General features: G+C 52.3%; 1 protein-coding gene across 3 annotated transcripts in view; it reads left to right on the top strand.

Moving 5' to 3' along the window:
- Window positions 1-5,557: 5,557 nt before the first annotated feature.
- The window catches only part of Tmprss6 (transmembrane serine protease 6), a 35,222-nt gene continuing 32,509 nt past the window's right edge, over window positions 5,558-8,270 (top strand). For all 3 annotated transcript variants that reach the window (XM_041672036.1, XM_041672037.1, XM_041672035.1), the window contains exon 1: window positions 5,558-5,733. The gene's annotated coding sequence lies outside the window, so the exon portion shown is untranslated. The remainder of the gene's footprint in view (window positions 5,734-8,270) is intronic.

The raw sequence follows: 8,270 nt of genomic DNA, 5'->3' as shown, positions 1-8,270 counted from the left end.
TGAGAGTCTGACCTTTAAGTGGTGAGATTCAAAGGAGCTGGGCTGCCAGGAGACAACGTTGGTGGTGGTGGACTCCAGCAATTGGGTGAGCGTCCCTGCCTGATGGCTCCTGACGTCTGCCCTGGCATGGGACAGAGCAAGTCTCCAGGAGCAGAGTCAGCTGACTGGAAAGAAAATTCCCTCACTGTGATAGTGATGCTTGCGCAGCTGGGACCTCACATGTGGATGCTGATGGAGACTGGGGAGAGGAGACAACAACACGAGGGCTCAGCATGATGACAGTGAGGTGTAACAGCCACTTAGAACGTGCTGGCACTGTTCCGAGGTCTTCCCGTCACCAACTGGCTTCGGGTTATTGTGCTGCTTCTATGGGAAAAAACAATTGCGGGAACAGAAGAGGACACGTGGCTAATAGAAGGTGGGGCCTCCTTGGAGATTATGAGTGTTGATGACCTTGACCAGACCACCAAGAGGAAGGACCCAAGCCTGGGGCTGAATGGTCTTTAGCATGGCTCTGGCTGCAGATTTTATTATTTATTTATTGACATGGTTTCTCTGTGTAGTCCTGACCATCCGAGAACTCACTGTGTAGACCAGGCTGTGTAGATCCGCCTGCCTGTGCCTCCTGAGTGTTGGGATTAAAGGGGCATGTGCCACCACCTCCCAGGCCTTGGCTGCAGCTTTTAAAGATCAACAAAAAGAAATGTTGACTTTTGAACCCTGATCCCTTGGACATTCTGAACTCCCTGCCTGAGGTCTGTGTACCAAGTTCTGCAGCCGCCAGAACCAGGAAGAGACAGTAGGGATATACCCCCACCCTGGGCCTGCAGTGGCCCTAGGGGAAACTTCTGGTCTTTAGAATGAGACAGAACTTGTTACTCTTATTCTAAGCCATTCTTCATAGCCCTATGTCTCAGCTCCATCTTCCCAGACAGTGTCTGGCCAGGGCCCTGGATCCCTCTCCTACCTTCACCACAGAGGGTTCTAGAAAGGCTCAGCTCATTCGGGAGTCTTCTCCCTGCCCACTTCAGAGTATGGGGTGTCTAACAACCCAAAGTATGGATATGTCTGCCGACAGAGTGTACCTATGCAGAAACTGTGAGTGAGATCCTACTAGGAAATGTAGGCACATGTAAGTGAAGATGTCACCTGTCATCTGGGTGTGCTCCCTTTGCTCTACCCAGAGAGGAATCATGGGTAGGTAAGACGTTCATGGTATTGGCTGTTCTGGGCCCTGGAGTGCTCAAGACTTACATACTAGACTGAGGAACCTAGAGACTTACAATTGCGGGCCCTGGGTGCGAGGGACCTATGGCTCTAGGCTTTGGGAACTCGACACTCAGGTTTGAGACTTATTACTCTGGGCTTTAACCACCCTGGCACTTGGAAGCTATTGAACCCTTAGCTTTCAGCAACACTGAATGGTAACAGAAAGCAGCAGGTGGCACCGCTTTCTGTTACTGGTCTTTTACAGGCCTCGGGCGCCGGGACCCTCCACCCTGTCGCAATGATGTTATAGCCCAGAGTGCGAGGCTTCTCAGCCATGACAACTGGCCTGAAGTAGGATGTTTTTCCATATCCTGGGCAGCTCCCTCGAACTTGCCCAACGATCAGGACTTACAGTTTCTCATCTTCAGCTCTTGACATTCCTCATGGACTCTGCCGCCCTTGCTCCCTGTCATTCCTGCCCCAACCCTTCTCGAGAACGCCTCAGCTCTCCTCTGGCAGTTCTTGCCATGGCTGTTGCTTGCTCGGCTGTCCCTCAGCTACTGCCTTTGTGACTGCTGTCCCGGTGTCCTCTTCATGTTCCCAGCTGATTCTATTAACTGATAAGGCTCAAAAATAGACTTCTAAAGAAGTTTCTTATTGGATTAACTGTTACAAAACCAGGAGCCACACAGAAGGAACAAAGGACTTTCTTGGTACTGATCACAGGCTCTCTGCTGCACCAAAATTTTAGCCCTCTGGCCTGGGTGAAATGGCTGCGGGGTCATCTGGAGTTCACCAAGTCCTGCACAAACTGTTCGACCCAGCCATAGCTGAAACAGTGCCTTCTGGGGCTGGTGTTACCCTCCGTTAGCACGCAGCTGTGACTGCCAGGTAGCTTCCTCAAGGTGTCCAGGAGTGTTTACCTTGCTGGCATGAGGCCAGCCTAGCTGGCTGCTTACCTGGTAGTCCTTTGCTCAAGATGGCCAGGGCCTGAGAGAAGCAGCCAACATCTGTCAGTCTTGGAATTAAATGACCTTGTACCCCAAATCTTAGCTTACAGGAAACAAAGCCTTACAAAGGATGCTTACCATGGAATCTTATCAACAACGTCTTAACAGTAATTCAGTGTTCTCCCTCCTCCGCAGTACCCTAGGGAAATGGGGGCCCCAACGAGACCAACTCTCCCACTTCCTGCAATGTCCTTGAGGGACTGTCCCAGCTTACATCATCCCATTGCAGGAAGGCTCCTGATTAAAAAAAAAAAATAAAGGTTATCTCAGATCATCATCCCTTTATTTTATTTTATTTTTTATTTTTTGGTTTTTTGAGACAGGGTTTCTCTGTAGCTTTGGAGCCTGTCCTGAAACTAGCTCTTGTAGACTAGGCTGGCCTTGAACTCACAGAGATCTGCCTGCCTCTGCCTCCAGAGTGCTGGGATTAAAGGCATGTGCCACCACCGCCCAGCTCATCATCCTTTTTATGGACAGTAATTACAACCTGCTACATATGTGCTCTGCCATGTGTGGCCCACGGGAGGGGTGCATCCCCTGACACATTCAGACCTGGGAGAGGAGCCTCTATTGTATGTGGGGGGGGACCCCTAACTGCATATGGGCCTTTGGAGGGGACATCCTACTTCACATTGGCCATAGGATGAGGCACCCTGCTTCATGTGTGCGCTGGGGAGGGGCACCCTGCTGCATGTATGTACTTGAAAGAGGATGGAAACCCATTTAGCCAATTGCACAGCATATGCCCAATCCTGGTTTGTTGAGTCTGCTGAGGTGTTGAGACAGCACAGGCTCTTGACATTGGGAAAGCGTGCCTTGCAATTGATTCAGGAGGCAAGCCAATGGGCTGCTGCCTCCTGGAGCTGGAGGAGAATCTACTTTAGGCCTTTCCCCAAAATCCAATAGTTGTCGACCTGTGGTGTCCTTGATGTAGAGACAACATCTGACCTTGTCTCTGCCTTTACTTGCTGCGCGCGCGCGCGCGCGCACACACACACACACACACACACACACACCACATGCATATCTGTCTCCAAGCCCCCTTTTTATACGGACATCAGTCATATTGCACTAGGGTCCAGCTCACATCTTTCTACCCTCAACAACTCAGCTTTGTCAAGCCTGAGATGGCCACCTGGAGAGGTGACACACCTTGATAACAGCAGAAGGGGAGACTTGGATTTTAACCAGCCTGACTTCCCAACCTCTGGATTGACATTTGTCACCTGAATAAGCTGGGCATTTCAGTGCCTACATCTGCCCTCAGGTGCACCCCTAGCTTTCAAGCCATAGCAGCCAGGCCTCTCTGACTCTAGGACCCAGGAGTCTGAGGGCCAGAAGTGCCGTGGCATACAGATTTCCATGAGCAGTAAGCCTTCATGGCATGTATGTAGAAGTATATAAAAGTATGTCCCTATTTATATAGAATTATATAAAAGTATGTCCCTATTTTCTCTGCTGTGGGCACGAGCAGAGAGAGCACAGGACAAGGGCCAGACACCTCAGTCATAGATCCAGGCTCTGAGATTTTGGGGATCCGAGGCCCTTGCTTGCCTGGGGCCAGCCCCTCCCCTTGACTGAGCGGATCAATAGCTGTGGTCACCAGGTGCTGAGGCCACCAATTGTGTAAGATCTTTCTTAGATCTCCCAGCTGCCATCCTGCCTGGACCAGGGCCCGGGCCACTTGGCATTCGAGAAAACAGGATATGGCATAGGAGAGGGGCCCAGGGTGACTGTGTCCTATTGGTATGTGGATCCTGTTCCCTTCCTAAGTTCTTGCCCATTGGAAGGTTTGCAAGATGGAATCTGGAGACTGGGGTGAGAGGAGGGAGAATGAACTGGGTTGGGAATGAGTGGCTCATAGATAGGGTCAAGGGTCAGACCCATAAGTGGGGGCAAGGACCCAGATAGAGCCGAAGATCAGGGGACAGTCAGGAGAGCTATCGTCCTTTTGAACAATAACCAGTCATGCCTCTCCACCCCCACAAGGCTGGGCTTTCAGATACCAGCCATTTTCCTGTTGGCCCAGGAAGGGCTAAGGCTGCAATTATCATAACTCAGACCCAGGCACCTGCCCTGGTTCCTCTATCACAAAAGGGACCATGTCTACTGAGCATGCAGCTGACCTCACAGAGTAGGTGTGTGTTCACACTCTCCACACCCCACAGCTTCACACATCACACCCTCCCATGCCACAGCCTTGCACACCACAAACTTCACATACATGTGCATCTCTCCTGCCACAGGTGCCTCACAGCTCCCCCCCACCTTATGCCTCACAAACTGTGGCCATCACACTGTGAACATGCCCACACCCATGTACACACAGATCTTCCGTGCTTTACAAAGACTCACTCCACACTACAGACACGTCCTTCATGCAGATATTTTCCCACGCCCCCAAACATGCATCATCTACCCACACATCCATTCCACACTGCACATATATTTTCTATACGCCTGGTACACACACACACACACACACACACACACACACGCCCTGGCAACCACTTGTCCACAGCACACTGAATCTCAGATACACATAGAACTCTCTGCAGGAAACCCTGGCTTGTATCATGTGATTTGAGGAAATGTTTGGGTGAGACCCGCCCGCTCTGCGGCAGCACGGTTCTGCAGAATTCTTCCATGAGTCTCACATGCAGCTTCCGTTTCCTAGATGTGCACCAAAATGCAAAGAAGCAGCAGGATTCATTGTTGCGCATTTCATCTAACCCAAGAGAGCAGCCAAGCCAACATTTCAGTCTACAACCGTTATCCAAATGATCAATGAGATAACTGACACTTTTTCCTCACTTGGGATCTGGGAAATCTGGGGTGTATATTACTTATGAGCCCATCTCAGCTCATACTGACTCTAGCCATGTCCAAGGACCACAGTGGGCACTGCTTTCGGCAACAGGGCTTCGTAGAATAGATAGTCCTAGGTCAATGGAAGAGAGTGTCAACCTCTCCCCCCACTCCCACTCCCACCCCCGCTACGAACACCACTTCTCTTCTCTGTCTCCATAACGTATGAACCCAGGCCTTTCAGGCTAGTGTAGGATGTGTGAGCCCCTGTTCTCACCTGACCAGGCCTCTGTAATCCCCCAGCAGAATCTGTTCCCACTCAGGCTCTTGGGGGACCAGGGGCTGTAACAAGGCAAGAATGTCACCAAGCAACAGGCCCCGGGGGAGAGCTCAGGTCTCCTGCTTCTGCCTGCCTGCTCCCTGGGTACCCATGGGGCAGGGCGGGGCTGGGTAGGCGGGCACTGCTTACCTCCTCCCTCCTGCCTGTTTACCTGTGTTCAGTTACATTGTTGCCCTGGACCTGACTGGAGGCCCATGGAGCTTGGGGCCACAGGCCACAGGGGACAAGGGCCAGGCACCCAAGCCATGGCTCCAGGCCATTGATCCAGCCTAGGCTGGTCAGTTGGGGGTGGAAAGACCTTGGCCTGGATAAACAGAGGCTTCCAGGCCTGTTTGCAGGCCTTGCATCTGCCTTCTGCTCTTGAAGGTAAGCAGGGGCCTCTGAACAGGGGACCAGGATCTATGAACAGCCTGGTGAAACATCTCCTCTCAGAGTCAGGCCCGGCTTCCTGGAGCTCTGAGGGGCCTGAGTTGCTCTGAGCTGGACTTGCAGGGCCTCATTGGTCACAGTGAGCTGGAGCAGAGACCACGGGGTGCACCAAGCTGCAACTGGGGGATTGTAGGTGGAGTGAACCTACCTGGGTGTAAGGTGTAGGATGCCAGAGGGCTTCCAGGGACTGGGTGGCCTGAGATCCTGGTGCCCCGAGACAAGAGAGACCTAGTTTATGGGACTAGTTGCTTTATTTCTCATTCCACTTACGGCTTCATACCCTGGGCTTTCCAGAGAGCAAGGCAGACACGGAGCTGTGTGATCTACACACAGGACCCTTGACTCAGGCTGGAGCGTGCGTGTGTGTGTGTGTGTGTGTGTGTGTGTGTGTGTGTATGGGAGGACAGGGTGTACACCTAGGGGCCTGTATAATGAATAGGTAGATGTGCGTTCCTCAGGGTATCTCAGTCTCTGTGCATCGGTGGGGTGGGTGTGCGTGGACTTAAGTGTGTGCCAGGAGTTCCCAACAGACCCCTCCCGTGGCCCACACTCAGGTCCCTAGCTTCAGCCGTTCACAGCAGGGTTTCCTCTAGGTGCCAACATGTATGTCCCATGTTCTTGGGTCAGAGTCCCAGCTGGGCCCTTCTGCTCAGTCCTAGGGAGTTCATCTGCCGGTACTTCTGATTCCACTAAACAGACCATATAGCAAACAGCCGAGGCTGTGAGAGGTGGAATGGGGCCTGTGTGCCACCCATCCAGCCTGTGGCTGGGGCAGATCTCTCACACTGCGCTTGAATCCAGGTCTGCCCTGTGCTACCTAGCGGCCCTACCCCAGTGAACCCAGCCTGCAGAAGGCGGACAAGGATGCTCCACTGTCAGGAGGGTGGGAGCGGGTACAGAGCAGGGGCTGGGTCTTGCAGATGCTCGACCAGGGGAGAAGATTGCCCCCTTTCCAGGGGCTGCGTGTCATGGATCAGACAGAGAGCACACGCACCTGGTCCATTGCAGTGATGGGATCACCACTCCTCCATGGACACTCTGTGAAAGCTTCTAGCAGGAAGTTGCTGTCTCCACTGAGTGTAGAGAGGTTGCTTCAGAGTTTGTGGGTCAGGAGGGAGCTCAGAGAAGAGGAACACTGGGAAAGGGGACACTTGATTATCAGTAATAAGAATTCATAGGGCTTACAATTCAACTAATGGCATGCCCCAGGCTGGTGACTGGCACTCGGTCCAAAAAGTTTACTATTGTCCTCGTTATTCAAGTTTATAATCAAGAGAAGACCCATGCCAAGAAGGAAGAGGGAAAGTGGTGACGAGGTGGGAGATGGGTCAGCCACTGGGGAGTGTGGCGCCTTTAGGGTAGGTGGGAAGGACCTGGAGTCTTACATTCATTCATTGGACAGCAAGTGAAGGCCCACTCCATACCAGGCTCTGCAAGATGGAGAAAGCCTTGTGTTTGTGCAGTTGTTGGGCAGACAGAAGACTCATAGGCATATCATGGGAGTAGGACTCCAGAAATGCCATGAAGAAAATGTTGCGGGGAAAGGGGTAGGAAAGGCTCAGAGGAGATGTATGGGCCATGAGGCAAACTGAAGGAAAACAGGGGAGGCGGCAAACAGAAAGGCCCTGGGGTGGTAGTCAGCAGGCTGTTTGTCTTCAGTCAAAGGAGGAGAAGCAGAGGAAGACATGTGGGGTCCTTTTGGACTGCGCTCTAGGTAGCTGGAGCTACGTGTGGCTTGCAAGCTGGGCGCATGGTGATGGTATCATCTTGGCAGTTGTGTGGGAATTCACCGATGGAAGTGGTCGTGACTGGCCATTGTAGTGACAGTGGGTCTGGCAGAAACAGATGAAATGGCCTAGATGTGGTAGAGAGGAGAGAGGAGCTAGGATGAGCCAAGGGGATGCCAGAAAAGGATGGGGAGAACTGGATGGAGGCCACACTCCTACACCCCAGCACTCTGGTTAATGAGGTAAAGGCTAGCCTGGGCTACACAGCAAGGCTGTAGGTTCTTAGTGTAGTGGGAAGGTAGAGTCACATATTTTTATGATAGGCTGGACCTCAGAACAATGAAAGCCGTTGTCTAATAGTAAAAGCAGTGGTGTGGCTCTCCTCACAGTGGGTATAGAAGATGGTGCCAGGGGCTCTGTAGTCACTGTAAACCCCAACGCCATGCCCAGCAGAGATTTTGGTTCTCTGGGAGCTCTAACAAAATGGGGTGACTCAACCTGTCACCCAATTGAGGGGGTTGAGGCGACTCGGCATCCTTTTTGGATCTAACCCCCCAGGCCCTGCTTCCCATAAGCTGCTCCACTGACACCCCAGCACCCATTATTCATTTGAAGGAGACACCCTGAGCTGGGCTCCAGAGGTGAACAAGGGCAAAGGCTGCCTGTTTGTTTGTTTGCTGGTTGCTGGCTGGCTTGTTTAGAACAAGCAAGTCCAGAGTCTGGAACAGAGGATCCTCCAGCCTCAGA

Source organism: Microtus oregoni, unplaced genomic scaffold, assembly GCF_018167655.1.
Source record: "Microtus oregoni isolate MIOR12 unplaced genomic scaffold, Mior012 000022F_ref0000154, whole genome shotgun sequence".
Taxonomy (NCBI): Eukaryota; Metazoa; Chordata; class Mammalia; order Rodentia; family Cricetidae; genus Microtus; species Microtus oregoni.
This window is presented reverse-complemented; position numbering and strand designations above follow the sequence as displayed.